This window comes from Pseudophryne corroboree, unplaced genomic scaffold (genome assembly GCF_028390025.1).
Source record: "Pseudophryne corroboree isolate aPseCor3 unplaced genomic scaffold, aPseCor3.hap2 scaffold_705, whole genome shotgun sequence".
Classification (NCBI taxonomy): domain Eukaryota; kingdom Metazoa; phylum Chordata; class Amphibia; order Anura; family Myobatrachidae; genus Pseudophryne; species Pseudophryne corroboree.
The window spans coordinates 239,615-256,943 of record NW_026970288.1 but is presented as its reverse complement, the minus strand read 5'-3'; the positions used below and the strand labels follow the sequence as shown (position 1 = coordinate 256,943).

The following is a 17,329-nucleotide window of genomic DNA, read 5'->3' as shown; positions in this document are numbered from 1 at the left end:
GACAAAGAGATCTGAATTATACGAGAGCCGACCAGAGGAAACACAAATTATGCAGTCAAGTGTCCCACATTTGGGGAAATCACAGGAGCAGCACACCCAGAGTGCAATGGGTGAGCCTTGCCCTGGGAGAAGCACCTTCCTGATCATAGTATCTCACCTGGCAGGTAAGTAGGAGTGGGGCTAGAGCTGGGGAGGGTCGCTGCTCGGGCACCCCCCTGTTAAGTGAAGGAGATCCAACTGAGGCAGCACAAGGGAACTCTCGAAAGAAGAACAAAGCTAGAGGAAGATCTGAGACAAAGAAATCTGACTTTTACCAGAGCTGACCAGAGGAAAGCACAAACACAGTCCCCCACTACCACAAATAATGCAGTCGAGTTTCCCACATTTGGGGAAATCACAGGGGTCAGCATACCCAGAATGCAATGAATGAACCTCACCCTGGGAGAACAATCTTCATGACCATGGTATCTCCTATGCAAAATAAGTATGATTTGGGATAGGGCTGGGGAGGGCCGCTGCTCAGGCACATCTCTGTCAAGTAAAGGAGATTCAACTGAGGCAGCACAAGGGAACTCTCATCTGGGGACAACAACTCCAGGGAGAACACATATTTTCAGATGAACATGGGAGGGCAGAAGGTTGCCTAATACTGAAGCACCCCCAAACAACAAACCAAATGCAACAACTTGTGCAAGCATTCCTGGGGGAAGGCCTGCAGCAGATGGATTTGCATATGGTGATGTCATCCAAGCAGTGGGTCAAAGATGGCTTCAACCCTAGTCTGCATATGAAAAGAGAAAAGGGGCGTGCAGGGCATGGCAGCCTTTTGCGGCGCTTGGATGACCCCTAGTTCGCATTAAACACCTCCACCCTCCTTCGGTGTGGGGCTCATGTTGGCTATGCCCCAGCCCCTGAAGCATTCAAGCTGATTTCTTGCAGCAGCTGGGCACTGTAACAGCTCCAGAGCTGATCTGTAAGGCAAGTAAAAGGGTGTGGGCCCTGCAGCACTACCTGTAGTTCGCATTGTGCGTTGGAAGGCACAAATTAAGCAGACGGGAGAAGTCAGGATAGTGCGCAAGGGCATAGAAGGGAGCGGCTCAAGAAAAGAGAAGTGGAAACAGACAGCAAACTAGGCTGGAGAGAGACCTGAGACAAAGAGATCTGAATTATACGAGAGCCGACCAGGGGAAACACAAATTATGCAGTCAAGTTTCCCACATTTGGGGAAATCGCAGGAGCAGCACACCCAGAGTGCAATGGGTGAGCCTTGCCCTGGGAGAAGCACCTTCATGATCATAGTATTTCACCTGGCAGGTAAGTAAGATTTGGTATAGAGCTGGGGAGGGTCGCTGCTCGGGCACCCCCCTGTCAAGTGAAGGAGATCCAACTGAGGCAGCACAAGGAAACTCTCGAAAGAAGAACAAGGCTAGAGGAAGATCTGAGACAAATAAATCTGACTTTTACCAGAGCTGACCAGAGGAAAGAACAAACACAGTCCCCCACTACCACAAATAATGCAGTCGAGATTCCCACATTTGGGGAAATCATAGGGGTCAGCATACCCAGAATGCAATGAATGAACCTCACCCTGGGAGAACAATCGTCATGACCATGGTATCTCCTATGCAAAATAAGTATGATTTGGGATAGGGCTGGGGAGGGCCGCTGCTCAGGCACATCTCTGTCAAGTAAAGGAGATTCAACTGAGGCAGCACAAGGGAACTCTCATCTGGGGACAACAACTGCAGGGAGAACACATATTTTCAGATAAACATGGTAGGGCAGAAGGCTGCCTAATACTGAAGATCCCCAAACAACAAACCAAATGCAACAACTAGTGCAAGCATTCCTGGGGGAAGGCCTGCAGCAGATGGATTTGCATATGGTGATGTCATCCAAGCAGTGGGTCAAAGTTGGCTTCAACCCTCGTCTGCATATGAAAAGAGAAAAGGGGCGTGCAGGGCATGGCGGCCTTTTGCGGCGCTTGGATGACCCCTAGTTCGCATTAAACACCTCCACCCTCCTTCGGTGTGGGGCTCATGTTGGCTATGCCCCAGCCCCTGAAGCATTCAAGCTGATTTCTTGCAGCAGCTGGGCACTGTAACAGCTCCAGAGCTGCTCTGTAAGGCAAGTAAAAGGGCGTGGGCCCTGCAGCACTACCTGTAGTTTGCATTGTGCGTTGGAAGGCACAAAGTAAGCAGACGGGAGAAGTCAGGATAGTGCGCAAGGGCATAGAAGGGAGCGGCTCAAGAAAAGAGAAGTGGAAACAGACAGCAAACTAGGCTGGAGAGAGACCTGAGACAAAGAGATCTGAATTATACGAGAGCCGACCAGGGGAAACACAAATTATGCAGTAAAGTTTCCCACATTTGGGGAAATCACAGGAGCAGCACACCCAGACTGCAATGGGTGAGCCTTGCCCTGGGAGAAGCACCTTCCTGATCATAGTATCTCACCTGGCAGGTAATTAGGAGTTGGGCTAGAGCTGGGGAGGGTCGCTGCTCGGGCACCCCCCTGTCAAGTGAAGGAGATCCAACTGAGGCAGCACAAGGGAACTCTCGAAAGAAGAACAAGGCTAGAGGAAAATCTGAGACAAAGAAATCTGACTTTTACCAGAGCTGACCAGAGGAAAGAACAAACACAGTCCCCCACTACCACAAATAATGCAGTCGAGTTTCCCACATTTGGGGAAATCATACGGGTCAGCATACCCAGAATGCAATGAATGAACCTCACCCTGGGAGAACAATCTTCATGACCATGGTATCTCCTATGCAAAATAAGTATGATTTGGGATAGGGCTGGGGAGGGCCGCTGCTCAGGCACATCTCTGTCAAGTAAAGGAGATTCAACTGAGGCAGCACAAGGGAACTCTCATCTGGGGACAACAACTGCAGGGAGAACACATATTTTCAGATGAACATGGTAGGGCAGAAGGCTGCCTAATACTGAAGCACCCCCAAACAACAAACCAAATGCAACAACTAGTGCAAGCATTCCTGGGGGAAGGCCTGCAGCAGATGGATTTGCATATGGTGATGTCATCCAAGCAGTGAGTCAAAGTTGGCTTCAACCCTCGTCTGCATATGAAAAGAGAAAAGGGGCGTGCAGGGCATGGCGGCCTTTTGCGGCGCTTGGATGACCCCTAGTTCGCATTAAACACCTCCACCCTCCTTCGGTGTGGGGCTCATGTTGCTATGCCCCAGCCCCTGAAGCATTCAAGCTGATTTCTTGCAGCAGCTTGGCACTGTAACAGCTCCAAAGCTGCTCTGTAAGGCAAGTAAAAGGGTGTGGGCCCTGCAGCACTACCTGTAGTTCGCATTGTGCGTTGGAAGGCACAAATTAAGCAGACGGGAGAAGTCAGGATAGTGCGCAAGGGCATAGAAGGGAGCGGCTCAAGAAAAGAGAAGTGGAAACAGACAGCAAACTAGGCTGGAGAGAGACCTGAGACAAAGAGATCTGAATTATACGAGAGCCGACTAGGGGAAACACAAATTATGCAGTCAAGTTTCCCACATTTGGGGAAATCACAGGAGCAGCACACCCAGAGTACAATGGGTGAGCCTTGCCCTGGGAGAAGCACCTTCATGATCATAGTATCTCACCTGGCAGGTAAGTAGGAGTTGGGCTAGAGCTGGGGAGGGTCGCTGCTCGGGCACCCCCCTGTCAAGTGAAGGAGATCCAACTGAGGCAGCACAAGGGAACTCTCGAAAGAAGAACAAGGCTAGAGGAAGATCTGAGACAAAGAAATCTGACTTTTACCAGAGCTGACCAGAGGAAAGCACAAACACAGTCCCTTATTACCACAAATAATGCAGTCCAGTTTCCCACATTTGGTGAAATCACAGGGATCAGCATACCCAGAATGCAATGAATGAACCTCACCCTGGGAGAACAATCTTCATGACCATGGTATCTCCTATGCAAAATAAGTATGATTTGGGATAGGGCTGGGGAGGGCCGCTGCTCAGGCACATCTCTGTCTAGAATTTATAAAGTCTATACATATATATAACGAAATGTCAATATATATATATATATAGAACCCAGCGCTCCTATCAAAACGTATCTATTTCACCAATTTGTTGCTTATTTAATCTTTATACATCTATTAATTTTCACCATATATTATAAAATGCTGCTCCCACAGGTAGTACTGTTCTACCAATAATAAACCAAATTTTAAAGATAATCACACTTGTTATCAAGGGAGCGCAAAAAATAAAATATACATGCTCTTTATTTAAAAAAAATATATATAGACAGAAGAAAACCACATTCAATAAAATACAATGGAGTCAACATATATAGGCACCACTATCCATATCTAAATGTAATCAGTATCTATTTCATATTGCCCTTGATGACAACGGAATGTCTATTATAGTGTCCAAAAAATCCTCCTGGATACAGCTGTTGTAATTTAATCGTTACTTTCCAATTGTAATTGATACATTAAATTCCTTCTTGTGGATGAACAGCAACAGTTGTAACCAATGCCTCTTATTTACTGCAGTTAAAGTTCATATGTAACTCACGTGAGTAATGAAAGAAAACAGGGGGAGAGCGCTGTGATGGTTGGTGAAACACAGCGGTATGCTACGACCCCCGTTAACCGTGGCTGGATCTTATTGGCACTCGCGGTCGGGATATTCCTCCCTGCCGTGGGGTAAAGACCTCCTTTTGCTCGGTCTCAAATTGCTTTGAGATGAATATTTTAAATGTAAAAGTGAACGTTCACTTTTCTCTACCAACTACAAATTCCATAAATTCGGTAATAAGACAGGACGCCTTCTCTCCAATCTACTGAAAGGCTCACAGCCGCAAATACTAGTTCACCCCCTCCGTCGTGAAGATGGCTCGTTAACTAACTCGAGTGACCAGATCACTGCTGTCATGAAATCTTTCTATGAAAGAATATATTCTAACCCTAACCACGACAATTCTCCCTCACTTATTAATGATACTTCGCAGTCCTGGACGTTTCCCCCCCTCCCACAGTTTCCTGAGGAATTCTCCCATATGCTGGCGGCCCCTATCACCATTGACGAAATTATGAAAGCTATTCAGTCTTCCAAACCCATGAAAGCCCCTGGTCCGGATGGCTTAACAGCAGAATTATATAAAATTTTATTGCCTAGGTTTGGAGAAAATTTAGTCGCATTTTACAATGACATAATTACCACTCAGTCTGTGCCTCTTCATTTTAACTCAGCACTCATTAAATTACTTCCGAAACCGGGAAGGGAGTTATCCCATCCGGGTTCTTATAGACCAATTTCTTTATTGAATTTTGACTACAAGATGTTTACCAAGATCTTGGCAAACAGACTGAAACTGTATTTACCCCAAATTATACATCCGGACCAGACAGGTTTTATTCTAGGCAGACATTCAGTTGTTAATGTCCGCAAAATCTTGGCAATGATCCATCACTCAACCTCTATTAATTCTTCCCCCCCTAAGATGCTTGTATCCTTTGACGCCGAAAAGGCTTTTGATTTAGTAAACGGGAATTATCTTTTTTCCACTTTGCGTAGGTTTGGCTTACCCCCTTTTTTCATATCTACTATACAAACATTATATCACTCCCCCCAGTCACATATTTCCTGCAATGGCTCTCTCTCACCTTCTTTTACTATTTATCGAGGAACAAGACAGGGATGTCCTCTATCTCCCCTTCTATTTGCGTTTGCCATTGAACCTCTGGCGATCGCAATACGGAACTCACCATCAGTTGAAGGCATTACTATTAGGTCTAAACAACTGAAAGTGTCCTTATACGCAGACGATATGGTTCTTTTTCTTTCCAATCCAGCTTCCTCTCTTCCAAATGTCCTAAACCTCATCTCCTCTTTTGGAACGGTCTCAGGCTATAAAGTCAACCTAGATAAATCTGTGATTCTCCCTATCCATGGCCCTCCCTCATATTTTCAATCGCTTCCTATACTCCAATCCTTTCAGATCTCCCAATCCACCGTTAAATATTTAGGAATACATATATCGAAGGATTTATCAGACCTTTATAAACTCAACTTTACCCCAATCATTGCCAAGATTGCAAACTATCTAGACAACTGGCTGTCGCTACCCATCTCCCTTTTAGGTAGGATAGCAGCCATCAAGAGTGTTCTATTTCCAAAAAATTTTTATGTAATGCAGATGCTGCCGATAAGACTCCGTAGGAAAGACGTACAACTCTTGAATTCTTTATTCTCCCGTTTTCTGTGGCAAGGGAAACGCCCTAGAATAGCTTACTCCAAACTACGACTACCCCGTAAACGTGGAGGCCTCGGCTCTCCGGATTTAAATTTATATTCTAATGCGATATTTTTTCGCTATATCAATGACTGGTTGCTCGACACTAGTTCTTACACAGACAACCATCTAGATTCTGCCTTATTCTCTCCCTGTTCTCCAAATGCCCTGCTACACTCTAAATTGTCAGATATTCCGAATGCCGTAAAAAATAATCTCCTATTTATAGACACATACAGATCCTGGATTATGATTAATAAGAAATTTCACTCCAACCCCAGATACTCTCCGTACATATCACTGTGGGGAAACCCAGCTTTTCCCCCCTCTCTATCCAATGCCTCTTTTCTCCAGTGGAAGGATAAGGGCTTGGCCTCAACAGCAAAAGTATTTGATCCTGGTGGCAATCTACTCTCGTTTGCTGATCTCCAATCTAAATATTCCATACCATCTCAACATTTCTATATGTATCTGCAAGCACGTCATTATATTCAATCCCTCCCCACGCCTTCGAACACAGATAAAGAAACGTCGACATTCACTTCGCTTCTTAAACTTATTTCCTCTGTACCATACAAAATTAGTTTATTATATGAACCCCTAGTTTCCATTTCAGTTTCATCCCACTGGGAATCCTCATTACAAAAATGGTCCAGAGATATCCCAGATATCACTCTGGTATCAGACTTACTTGCACAATATGACACTTCTCTAAAATTTTTGCAATCATCTTACCTGCAGGAAGTCCATATTAGAATAATACATAGAGCATATATTTCCCCTGCTCAAAGGAGATACATGTCACCCCTTGAATCCGGGGCTTGCAATAAATGCGCATGTCACATGCCACATTTTTCCATTGTGTATGGGAATGAGGTAAAATTAAAAAATTCTGGAACAAGATGATCAACTTGATTAACTCCATGTTCACTTCCACCTTAAGCCCTGACCCTTTAGCATGTCTATGTGGAAACTTTAAAAACTGGGATTTAGGTTCTAATAAAAAAGACAAACTTCGTCTACTGATCACTGTAGTTACGGTAGCAAAAAAGGTTATCCTCATTCATTGGACCCAACATTCCGCTCCCTCTATATCAGAAGTCAAACATAAATTGCTACAAATACTATATTATGATAGACGTACTACTATACCAGATATTGAACAAGGAGTCGAAAAATTTTACCGTAAATGGGAATATTTTATTAATATATTAGACATACATTCACAGAATCATATCCTGCAATTGTTCGAAAATACTTCATGGAACTTACTTAGGAAACTTAATTATGACATAGAGCCTTTACCATAGGTTGGCTAATATTTACTTAAATTCTGGCTGACAACACGAACCTGTCAGGTCAGAACTCCAGACTTGAGATGATCTATTTCTTTCTCCCTCACCTTCTCTTCCCCACCCCCTCTTTCCTTATATGTGTTCAGTGTTCCCCCACCCCCTTGATTCTTAATTGGTCTTGTTTCACTCAGTTATGTTCGCACAAATAACCAAAATTGATATTAAATTCTTGGCGACTGCCAGGTATTCTTCCTTTCCTGGCATATAGTTACAACAGGTGCAGTATGCCTGGATGATAATACGTCCAAGGAAGACCTTTGTTCCTGGATTATTGTACGATGATATATCACTGTCTAGGCCTCTGTTTTTGTTTTCTTAAACATTGATGTCCTATGTACTCTGCTTGGCTCATCTTTAGCATAATCTGAACTGTACAATATTTGTTTGGAAAATCTCAATAAAACATATTTAAAAAAAAATAAAAAATCCACTTAATTTTCTTTACCCTATTATTAAAAGGGTTATTGACAAAAACAAACTACATTGTCACCAGAAGAGCAATACAAAATGTACAAGTGATATATTAAAATCATCTTTCCAGCTTGAATTTCAATGATGCATTGGGGCAACGATTTTGTGAGAAACATTTTCACCCTTAAATAAAGATTTTCTTAATTCCTTACCTGTGTGCTAATTAGATATCACCTTGTTTTCACATTAAACAGACTTCCACATGAGAAAGCAGCAAGGATGCAGTGGCGTTAATGTTTCCTGGTGTCAACCTGTATTATTTCAGTAGACATTGAAATGAGGATGCATCTTGCTGCCTTTCCAATGAAGCAAGTTTAATTTAGTTATAGGTGAAAAACCATCCCTACAAAGGTGTTAATCAGAGACTTGGCTTTGTGGACACTTTTCAGAGAACAAATTTGTTAGCATAAAAATAAAGGCAGAAAATGAAGAGCTGTTTAATCACTCAATTGGATTTTTCTGCCAGCATATTTTTTTTCTCTGCAACCCATTGCTAAATTGTGCTTCCAAGCTGTTTTTTTATAAAATCACTGAATCAAATCTAACTCTGATTACATCAGAGAAGGCCAGGTACCCTACACCATAAGAGGGGGTTTGAAATTTTGACTTGTCTACTTAAATATCACCAAAATCTGATCACAAGGTCAATTACGTCCCTGGGTGGGATTGAACCACCAACCTTTTGGTTAGTAGCCAGACACACTAACCGATTGCGCCACAGAGACATTTTGCAAAAAGTACATACTGACAAAGGCTAATAAGCATACATCTAGAACGTTTCCTAGAAAAACTTTAAAAAGTCAATAATCTGGAGAGTTTTTGTAAGATGTTTCTTCCATCAACCAACGAAGAAACACATTGGTACTTTCCCATGATGAGTGAGTGCTTCAGGATCTCTTGCACTTACATGTGCAGCAGAGTACTGCAATGGAAGCATGCTGGGCCCATAACCCAGAGGTAGGCAGATTGAAACTATCCTCTGCTATATGCATTTTTTTTGTTAATTAAAGTAATCCAAAACTGGGATTGATATTTTAGCTCTTTTATTTTTACTTAAAGTACAATAACTTTTACCATTTTAATTTGTTTTGGTTCAATCATTTTTATTGAAATAGGGTTTTGTATATTTCAAATACAGCAAATCAGCAATAGTATAAATGTAACAGGCAATATAACAGAGACGAGAAATTCCGTAAAGGAATTCTGTTGTATTCGCCAGATCTCGTAGTGAAAAACAGTACAATTCTTAATTCAAAGGAAGGTAGGTCAGAGACCCACTATGTTTCTACAAAGTTAAACCTTAATAAAATAACCAGGAGGAGGGGGGGAGACAAACAAAGACGTGACAGGAGAAGGAGGGGCAGTACATATAGGGAATACTCAATCGGATCACTTTACATTATGTGACAATCAAAGTTAGAACTGAGGAGAAGGATGAGTTAAACTAACAATATAGAATCGAATGTTAAAGTGCTTCAAAGTGGGTGGGGCTAGTGACAGAGATCAGGAAAAAAAAAATATTGTTTCAGTAATAGGGCTCGCCATCCTATCCTTGTAAACCCTGATAGTAGTATAAGTATTGAAAAAGAGGGGTTAAACCATGCTCATGTGAGTAGGGGAGCCTAGAGCAATAGGGGCTGTTGTGTCATATCAAGGGTAGATAGGTAATACTTCCATTTTGGGATAAATTGTCATAGGAAAGAGAGGGGTCTAGTGCTAAGGAGCGTTTGTCAAAAAGGAGTAGTTGTAGTATACTATTCTTCAGGTCATATAGGGACGGGGCTGATCGTACTGTCCAGTGTGTCAAAATCAGTTTTTTGGACATGGTCAGTATGATTGTGAGTAGAGGGATAATCGATGATGAGTTTTCCGGGAGCGTCCAGTTACTAAAATTCATACAGAGGCAAGCAAGAGGGTCAGCTACCAAGGACGTAGAAAAGAGGTTATTGATAAAAACTAGAACCTTCCTCCAGAATTTTAGTATTTTTGAGCATGACCAAAAGCAATGAAAAAATTTAGCATTCACCATTTTGCATTTGCAGCATTCACCTGTCTCAGAGGGATGCATATATTTTCTCTGGGCCGGGGTGATATAGAGTCGATGTAAAGTCTTAAAATGAACTTCTTGGAGGTAAGCAGATTGGAGGATTTTCATAGTGGTATGATGATGAGAAATTAATACTTGGGTAGAAGTAATTTCCGGACAATCCGTGGACCAGGACGTTAGGAGAGGGGTAAGCGGATCTTTATCATTGGAGTCAAGAAGTAATTTATATAGTAAGGCTGTTTTATATTTTCCATTATGTAAGGTCAGGAAAAGTGAGAGTAATGGGTCTGGAGGAGAGAATGAGAGGATAACTGAGTTAATGGTGTCAACATAGTGTCGAGCTTGGAGGTACATGTAGAAGTTGGAGTGTGGAATATCATAAGTCTCACGCAGTGAGGTAAAGGTAAGTATCTGCCCTCCAGGATCAAATAATTTGGTGGCAAGGTCAAGTCCTTTTGTGTGCCAGTTTGAGAAGAAGGGGTTGTGCAGTGAAGGGGGAAAATTAGGGTTGCCCCAGAGAGGAATGTAAGGTGAAATTGCATGATTTCTATTCAGGAGTTTATTTATATGTATCCAGGCGTCGTATGACCCCCTAAATATAATATGATTCAGAATATGGTGTGGGAGGAGGCGTAGTGGGGTATGTAATAGGGCACTAGGTGAAAATGGGGAGAATATAGCATCATCTAGAGAGCGATCTGTGTATGTAGATTTATTGAAGAGCCAGTCCGAGATATACCTGAAATGTATTGACAAGTGGTAGAGAGTGAAATCCGGGATGCCCAGTCCCCCCAGTCTAGTCGGATATGTTAGCTTAGATTATCTCATCCTGGGTCTCTTACCAGACCACAGAAACGAGGAAATTAGTGAATTTAACATTTGTACATCCGACTTTGGCAGGGGGGAAAGTATCATTTGGAGACAGTAAAAGATTTTTGGAAATATTATAGTCTTGATTACTGCAGCTCTGCCTAGTAAAGACAGGGGGAGTTTGGTCCATGAATTGAGTTGGGTTTTAATCTTGGAGAATAGGGGCAAGAAATTCGCCTTATAAATCTGAAGGGGATCTCGAGTGATAAGGATACCTAAATATTTGATATGGGAGGGCTGGATTGTGAATTGTGCTAAAGTGGGGTTAGTGGCCAAGGACGGTGCTAAAGGAGTGATAGGAAGAATTTCTGATTTGTGTACATTTATTTTATATCCGGAAATGGGTCCAAAGGAGGCTACTATGTCTATGATTACCGGTATAGAAACTAAAGGGTTGGACACAAAGAGCAACACGTCGTCTGCATAGAGTGCAAGTTTCAATTCCATATTTGCTAGGGGGATACCAGAGAAATCAGTAGATGACCGAAGAGCAAGTGCTAGGGGTTCTAGGGCGATGGCAAAGAGGAGGGGAGAAAGGGACAACCTTGTCGTGTGCCTTTCTTGATCGGGAAAGGAGGGGATTAGTAGCCATTACAGGCAATTTGGGATGAGGAATTGGTGTATAAAGTCCGAATGAAGGATATGTATTGATCAGGGATTCTAAATTTGGTCATAGTGTCAAATAGATGTGGCCAATAGACAAGATCGAAGGCCTTTTCGGCGTCAATAGATAAGATAAGATTTGGGGAGTCAGTAGACGTCACTGAGGTTAGCTTTTGGGTAGCCGCCAGAACTTTGCGGACATTGCGTACCGAGTGTCTGCCCTTAATAAAGCCGGTCTGGTCCCGATGGATTATATGGGGGAGGAGGGGATTAAGACGTTCTGCCAAAATCTTGGTTAGGATTTTATAATCACAATTCAGTAGTGAAATGGGGCGATAAGAGCCAGGATTGGAGAGATCTCTACCCGGTTTGGGAATCACTTTGACGATGGCAGAATTAAAGTATGCAGGGACATTTTGAGTAATTAAAATATGGTTAAATACTGATTCAAGAACTGGGGTTACTTTATCAAGGAAAAAACTGTAAAATTCCCCAGAAAATCCATCAGGACCAGGAGCCTTGGCAGGTTTGAGTGACCTAATAGCCTTGCTTATTTCAAGAGTGGAAATAGGGGCAGTGAGGGAGTCTGCGAACTCTCCCGGCAATTGTGGATAAGTGAGTTGGGACCAGGTATTGGTCAGCTTACGTTCGTCCATTAGAGGCGAAGTTATAGGTGGGGTGCTGGGCGTAGGGTTAGGGGGGGCATAAATGTCTGTATAGAAGTCTGACATGACCTGAGAAATTTGCGCAGTGGATTTGGTAAGGGAGCCATCTTGTAGTTTGAGGGGGTGGACTATCATCGGTGTCCTGGTGCCATTGAGGATATTGGTAAGGAGTTTACTCGTCTTTTTACCGAATTTGTGATATCGATAATGAGAGGAGAAAGTAATCTTATCAGACATAGACTGAAGCAATTCTTCAAGAAGGGACTTGGCAGAAAGATATTTGGATCGTGTAGTAGTGGTGGGTGTCTGGACATAAGAAGCATAGGCTTCCGTCAATGATTCCTGGAGGGTGGTATAAGAGTGGGAGAGTCGTTTTCGTAAGGAAGCCTCAAAGGCTAAAATAGAACCTCTCAGTACTGATTTGGCCGTCATCCAATAGAGTGAGGGGTCTGTAGCTAGAGTATGTTCATTATGGAAATTAAAATCAGTCCATGTCTGGTCTAAATGTTCTCGAAATTTCAGGGAGCTAAGGAGGTAGGCTGGGAATCTCCATGTTCTATATGGGGATAGCTCTTTTTTCGTGTAAAATGAGAAGGTGACAAGTGCATGGTCAGAGAGTATGATAGGGTGTATGGTTGTATCTTGGACTAGGGGGAAAAGAGAGGAAGAGGGGAAAATAAAATCTATGCGAGACAGTGTGTGGTGCGCTGCAGGTAGGCAAGTAAATTCTCTCTGGGTTGGGTGTAGGGCCCTCCATACGTCTATTAATTGGAGAGTTTTCAACAGTGAAGGAATCCCCAGGGAGGGGGGCGGGGTACGTATTCTTCGCGTGGAGGATCTATCAAGTGTGGGGTGAGCAGTCAAATTGAAGTCGCCACAGAGAATTATAGGGGCAGACATATGTGGGAGGAGTAATTTAATGAGCTTCTGGAGGAAGGATCTAGAATAGACATTGGGTGCGTAAATGGAGGCAAGCGTATACGTTGCGTTAAATAATGAGAAAGATAGTATCAATATCCTGCCTTCAGGATCAGAGTAAGAGGAGAGTATTTCTATAGGTAATGTCTTGGAGCTTAAAATTACAATACCTCTGGATTTGGAATTATAGGGGGCGGAGGCCAGAATTTTTCATTTAAGCATTTGGAGTTTCAAAATCTCAGGGGGTAATAGATGGGTTTCTTGGAGACATGCAATATCTATTGACTGTTTTTGTAAGTATAATAAAACCTTACGGCGATTAGCCGGAGAGTGGATGCCACCGACATTGAAGGAACCTATTTTCAGCTCAGTCATATGTGTCTGGGTGAGGGGAGAATCCATCCATCTGGGTATAATTCTGCCGGGGCAAAATGGCGGTGAACCTAAATGAGAACAAACACGAGGAGAGAAAAGGGGAGGGAAACATGCAATGACAAGACATGGGGAATACATGAAAACATGGCAGTGGCATGGTCAACATGCCAGGAGTCCAAAGGACATAAATGACATTCCGCAAATGTAACAATAGATATAACTGTGGGCTGATCCCATATAGTGGGATAGCACTAGACAACTGTAGATACCGGAGCATGACAGGTGTTCAGGGACCCTGTAAGAAGGGCTAACGTAATGGACCTTAACAACAATGTTGAGGAAAACTATAATCTCTATGTCAAATTGAATTAAAGGGTGAGATTATAAGAAGGCCCAGATCAAACAGTAAAAAAGGGGGGGTGGGGAAGGGGCTAGAGTAGTAAACGGTGGACGCAGATATATTTCACATAATAACTGGGAGAAAGCAGAATTTTTTAACCATAAAGAGACAGTTCCAAGGGTGGCGAGAGTTCAAGCAGGGGTGTCAGTGATGTCTGCAGCGGAATCCTCACGGTTACCAGATAGGAAGGCGTGTGCATCTTCAGGCGTCGTGAAGTCGTAGTGGGTGTCATTAATGAAGATCCTTAGCTTAGCCGGATACATAAGGGCAAAACGTCGGTTCATGGAGACTAGCTTCGAGCAGATAGGAGAAAAGGATTTACGCATACGTGAAAGTTCCATAGAGAAGTCTTGGAAAAGGCGTAGTCGGTTTCCTTCCCAGATAAGGTTCTGAATCTTTCGCGAAGCCCTCCAGAATGCCACTTTGTGAAGATAATTTAAACATCTGAATAATGTGACCCTAGGGCGTGATTCATTCGGACGGGGTGGCGGGCCGACTCGGTGAACTCTTTCCATCACCAGGTCCTTACATTCCTCCTCGATGCCTAGTAGCTTAGGGAGAGTCACAGAAACAAAAGTTGCCAATGCTGGGCCTTTAACATTTTCAGGGAGCCCTACCACCCTGATATTATTACGACGTGAACGATTTTCAGCCTCATCAAGTTTGTTCCATAACTGATAATTTTCCTTCTGCAGTTTGATAATGTCTCCTTGTGCCAAATGCATATCATGACATAGCGCTCCTATGCGATTTTCAGAATCTGAGACTCTGGCAGTAAGGTGCTGCAGTTGCTGTGAGATGTCTGCCACAGCCTTAGATAGCAGAGGTGACATTGTGGATTTAATAGCATCCACGATGTCGCCATACGTAGCGGGAGTATCCGGGAAGCGGCGTACCTGTGGAAGATCAGTGAGCTCCTGGGGTGAAGCCACCTTCTTAGAGGCCGGGGTGGACGGGGCTGAGGAGGCGTCTGGCGCCATGTTGGGATCGGCGAGGCGCTTCTCCTGACGCGGAGGCTGCGGTTTATGTGAGGCCCCTGGTGCCAGGTATTTGTCCATTGGGGAAGAGGGGGTGATGCGCTGGGTAGCGGTCGCTGTGTGTAGCCGGGAACAGCTACGTATAAGCAGGTGAGCGGTTCCCTGAGCGGAGCAGCGTTTTCAAGCTGCACTCCGCATGCAGCCGGAAGCGGAAGTCCCATTTTAATTTGTTTTAATAGTATATTGACAGTATTGTTTTCTTTCAAAAATCCACTTAATTTTCTTTACCCTATTATTAAAGTGGTAATTGACAAAAACAAACTACATTGTCACCAGAAGAGCAATACAAAATGTACAAGTGATATATTAAAATCATCTTTCCAGCTTGAATTTCAATGATGAATTGGGGCAACGATTTTGTGAGAAACATCTTCACCCTTAAATATTTTCTTAATTCCTTACCTGTGTGCTAATTAGATATCACCTTGTTTTCACATTAAACAGACTTCCACATGAGAAAGCAGCAAGGATGCAGTGGCGTTAATGTTTCCTGGTGTCAACCTGTATTATTTCAGTAGACATTGAAATGAGGATGCATCTTGCTGCCTTTCCAATGAAGCAAGTTTAATTTAGTAATAGGTGAAAAACCATCCCTACAAAGGTGTTAATCAGAGACTTGGCTTTGTGGACCCTTTTCAGAGAACAAATTTGTTAGCATAAAAATAAAGCCAGAAAATGAAGAGCTGTTTAATCACTCAATTGGATTTTTCTGCCAGCATTTTTCTTTTTCTCTGCAACCCACTGCTAAATTGTACTTCCTATCTGTTTTTTTATAAAATCACTTAATCAAATCTAACTCTGATTACATCAGAGAAGGCCAGGTACCCTACACCATAACAGGGGGTTTGAAATTTAGACTTGTCTACTTAAATATCACCAAAATCTGATCACAAGGTCAATTACGTCCCTGGGTGGGATTGAACCACCAACCTTTTGGTTAATAGCCGAACACACTAACCGATTGCGCCACAGAGACACTTTGCAAAAAGTACATACTGACAAAGGCTAATAAGCATTCATCAAGAACGTTTCCTAGAAGAACTTTAAAAAGTCAATAATCTGGAGAGTTTTTGTAAGATGTTTCTTAAATCAACCAACGAAGAAACACATTGGTACTTTCCCATGATGAGTGAGTGCTTCAGGATCTCTTGCACTTACATGTGCAGCAGAGTACTGCAATGGAAGCATGCTGGGCCCATAACCCAGAGGTAGGCAGATTGAAACTATCCTCTGCTATATGCATTTTTTTTGTTAATTAAAGTAATCCAAAACTGGGATTGATATTTTGGCTCTTTTATTTTTACTTAAAGTACAATAACTTTTACCATTTTAATTTGTTTTAATAGTATATTGACAGTATTGTTTTCTTTCAAAAATCCACTTAATTTTCTTTACCCTATTATTAAAATGGTAATTGACAAAAACAAACTACATTGTCACCAGAAGAGCAATACAAAATGTACAAGTGATATATTAAAATCATCTTTCCAGCTTGAATTTCAATGATGCACTGGGGCAACGATTTTGTGAGAAACATCTTCACCCTTAAAAAAAGATTTTCTTAATTCCTTACCTGTGTGCTAATTAGATATCACCTTGTTTTCACATTAAACAGACTTCCACATGAGAAAGCAGCAAGGATGCAGTGGCGTTAATGTTTCCTGGTGTCAACCTGTATTATTTCAGTAGACATTGAAATGAGGATGCATATTGCTGCCTTTCCAATGAAGCAAGTTTAATTTAGTAATAGGTGAAAAACCATCCCTACAAAGGTGTTAATCAGAGACTTGGCTTTGTGGACACTTTTCAGAGAACAAATTTGTTAGCATAAACATAAAGCCAGAAAATGAAGAGCTGTTTAATCACTCAATAGGATTTTTCTGCCAGCATTTTTCTTTTTCTCTGCAACCCACTGCTAAAATGTACTTCCTATCTGTTTTTTTTAATAAAATCACTTAATCAAATCTAACTCTGATTACATCAGAGAAGTACAGGTACCCTACACCATAAGAGGGGGTTTGAAATTTTGACTTGACTACTTAAAGATCACCAAAATCTGATCACAAGGTCAATTACGTCCCTGGGTGGGATTGGACCACCAACCTTCTGCTTAGTAGCCAAACACACTAACTGATTGCGCCACAGAGACACTTTGCAAAAGTTCATACTGACAAAGGCTAATAAGCATTCATCTAGAACGTTTCCTAGAAAAAACTTTAAAAAGTCAATAATCTGGAGAGTTTTTGTAAGATGTTTCTTAAATCAACCAACGAAGAAACACATTGGTACTTTCCCATGATGAGTGAGTGCTTCAGGATCTCTTGCACTTA

General features: G+C 42.4%; 8 non-coding genes and 1 pseudogene across 8 annotated transcripts; all 9 read right to left on the bottom strand.

The window, feature by feature from the left end:
• Window positions 1-9: 9 nt before the first annotated feature.
• Window positions 10-172, bottom strand: LOC135038223 (U1 spliceosomal RNA). Its single transcript, XR_010232615.1, has one exon. It is a non-coding gene; the product is annotated as a U1 spliceosomal RNA (small nuclear RNA).
• Window positions 173-324: 152 nt separating this feature from the next.
• Window positions 325-488, bottom strand: LOC135038281 (U1 spliceosomal RNA). Its single transcript, XR_010232666.1, has one exon. It is a non-coding gene; the product is annotated as a U1 spliceosomal RNA (small nuclear RNA).
• A 671-nt stretch (window positions 489-1,159) lies between these two features.
• LOC135038218 (U1 spliceosomal RNA) lies at window positions 1,160-1,322 on the bottom strand. The gene has a single exon (XR_010232610.1). It is a non-coding gene; the product is annotated as a U1 spliceosomal RNA (small nuclear RNA).
• Window positions 1,323-1,474: 152 nt separating this feature from the next.
• Window positions 1,475-1,638, bottom strand: LOC135038189 (U1 spliceosomal RNA). Its single transcript, XR_010232581.1, has one exon. It is a non-coding gene; the product is annotated as a U1 spliceosomal RNA (small nuclear RNA).
• A 670-nt stretch (window positions 1,639-2,308) lies between these two features.
• Window positions 2,309-2,471, bottom strand: LOC135038266 (U1 spliceosomal RNA). The gene has a single exon (XR_010232652.1). It is a non-coding gene; the product is annotated as a U1 spliceosomal RNA (small nuclear RNA).
• A 152-nt stretch (window positions 2,472-2,623) lies between these two features.
• LOC135038191 (U1 spliceosomal RNA) lies at window positions 2,624-2,787 on the bottom strand. Its single transcript, XR_010232583.1, has one exon. It is a non-coding gene; the product is annotated as a U1 spliceosomal RNA (small nuclear RNA).
• A 698-nt stretch (window positions 2,788-3,485) lies between these two features.
• On the bottom strand, window positions 3,486-3,620 carry LOC135038244 (U1 spliceosomal RNA; annotated as a pseudogene).
• A 152-nt stretch (window positions 3,621-3,772) lies between these two features.
• On the bottom strand, window positions 3,773-3,936 carry LOC135038199 (U1 spliceosomal RNA). Its single transcript, XR_010232591.1, has one exon. It is a non-coding gene; the product is annotated as a U1 spliceosomal RNA (small nuclear RNA).
• A 4,799-nt stretch (window positions 3,937-8,735) lies between these two features.
• On the bottom strand, window positions 8,736-8,809 carry TRNAS-ACU (transfer RNA serine (anticodon ACU)). The gene has a single exon. It is a non-coding gene; the product is annotated as a tRNA-Ser (tRNA).
• Between the last annotated feature and the right edge of the window lie 8,520 nt (window positions 8,810-17,329).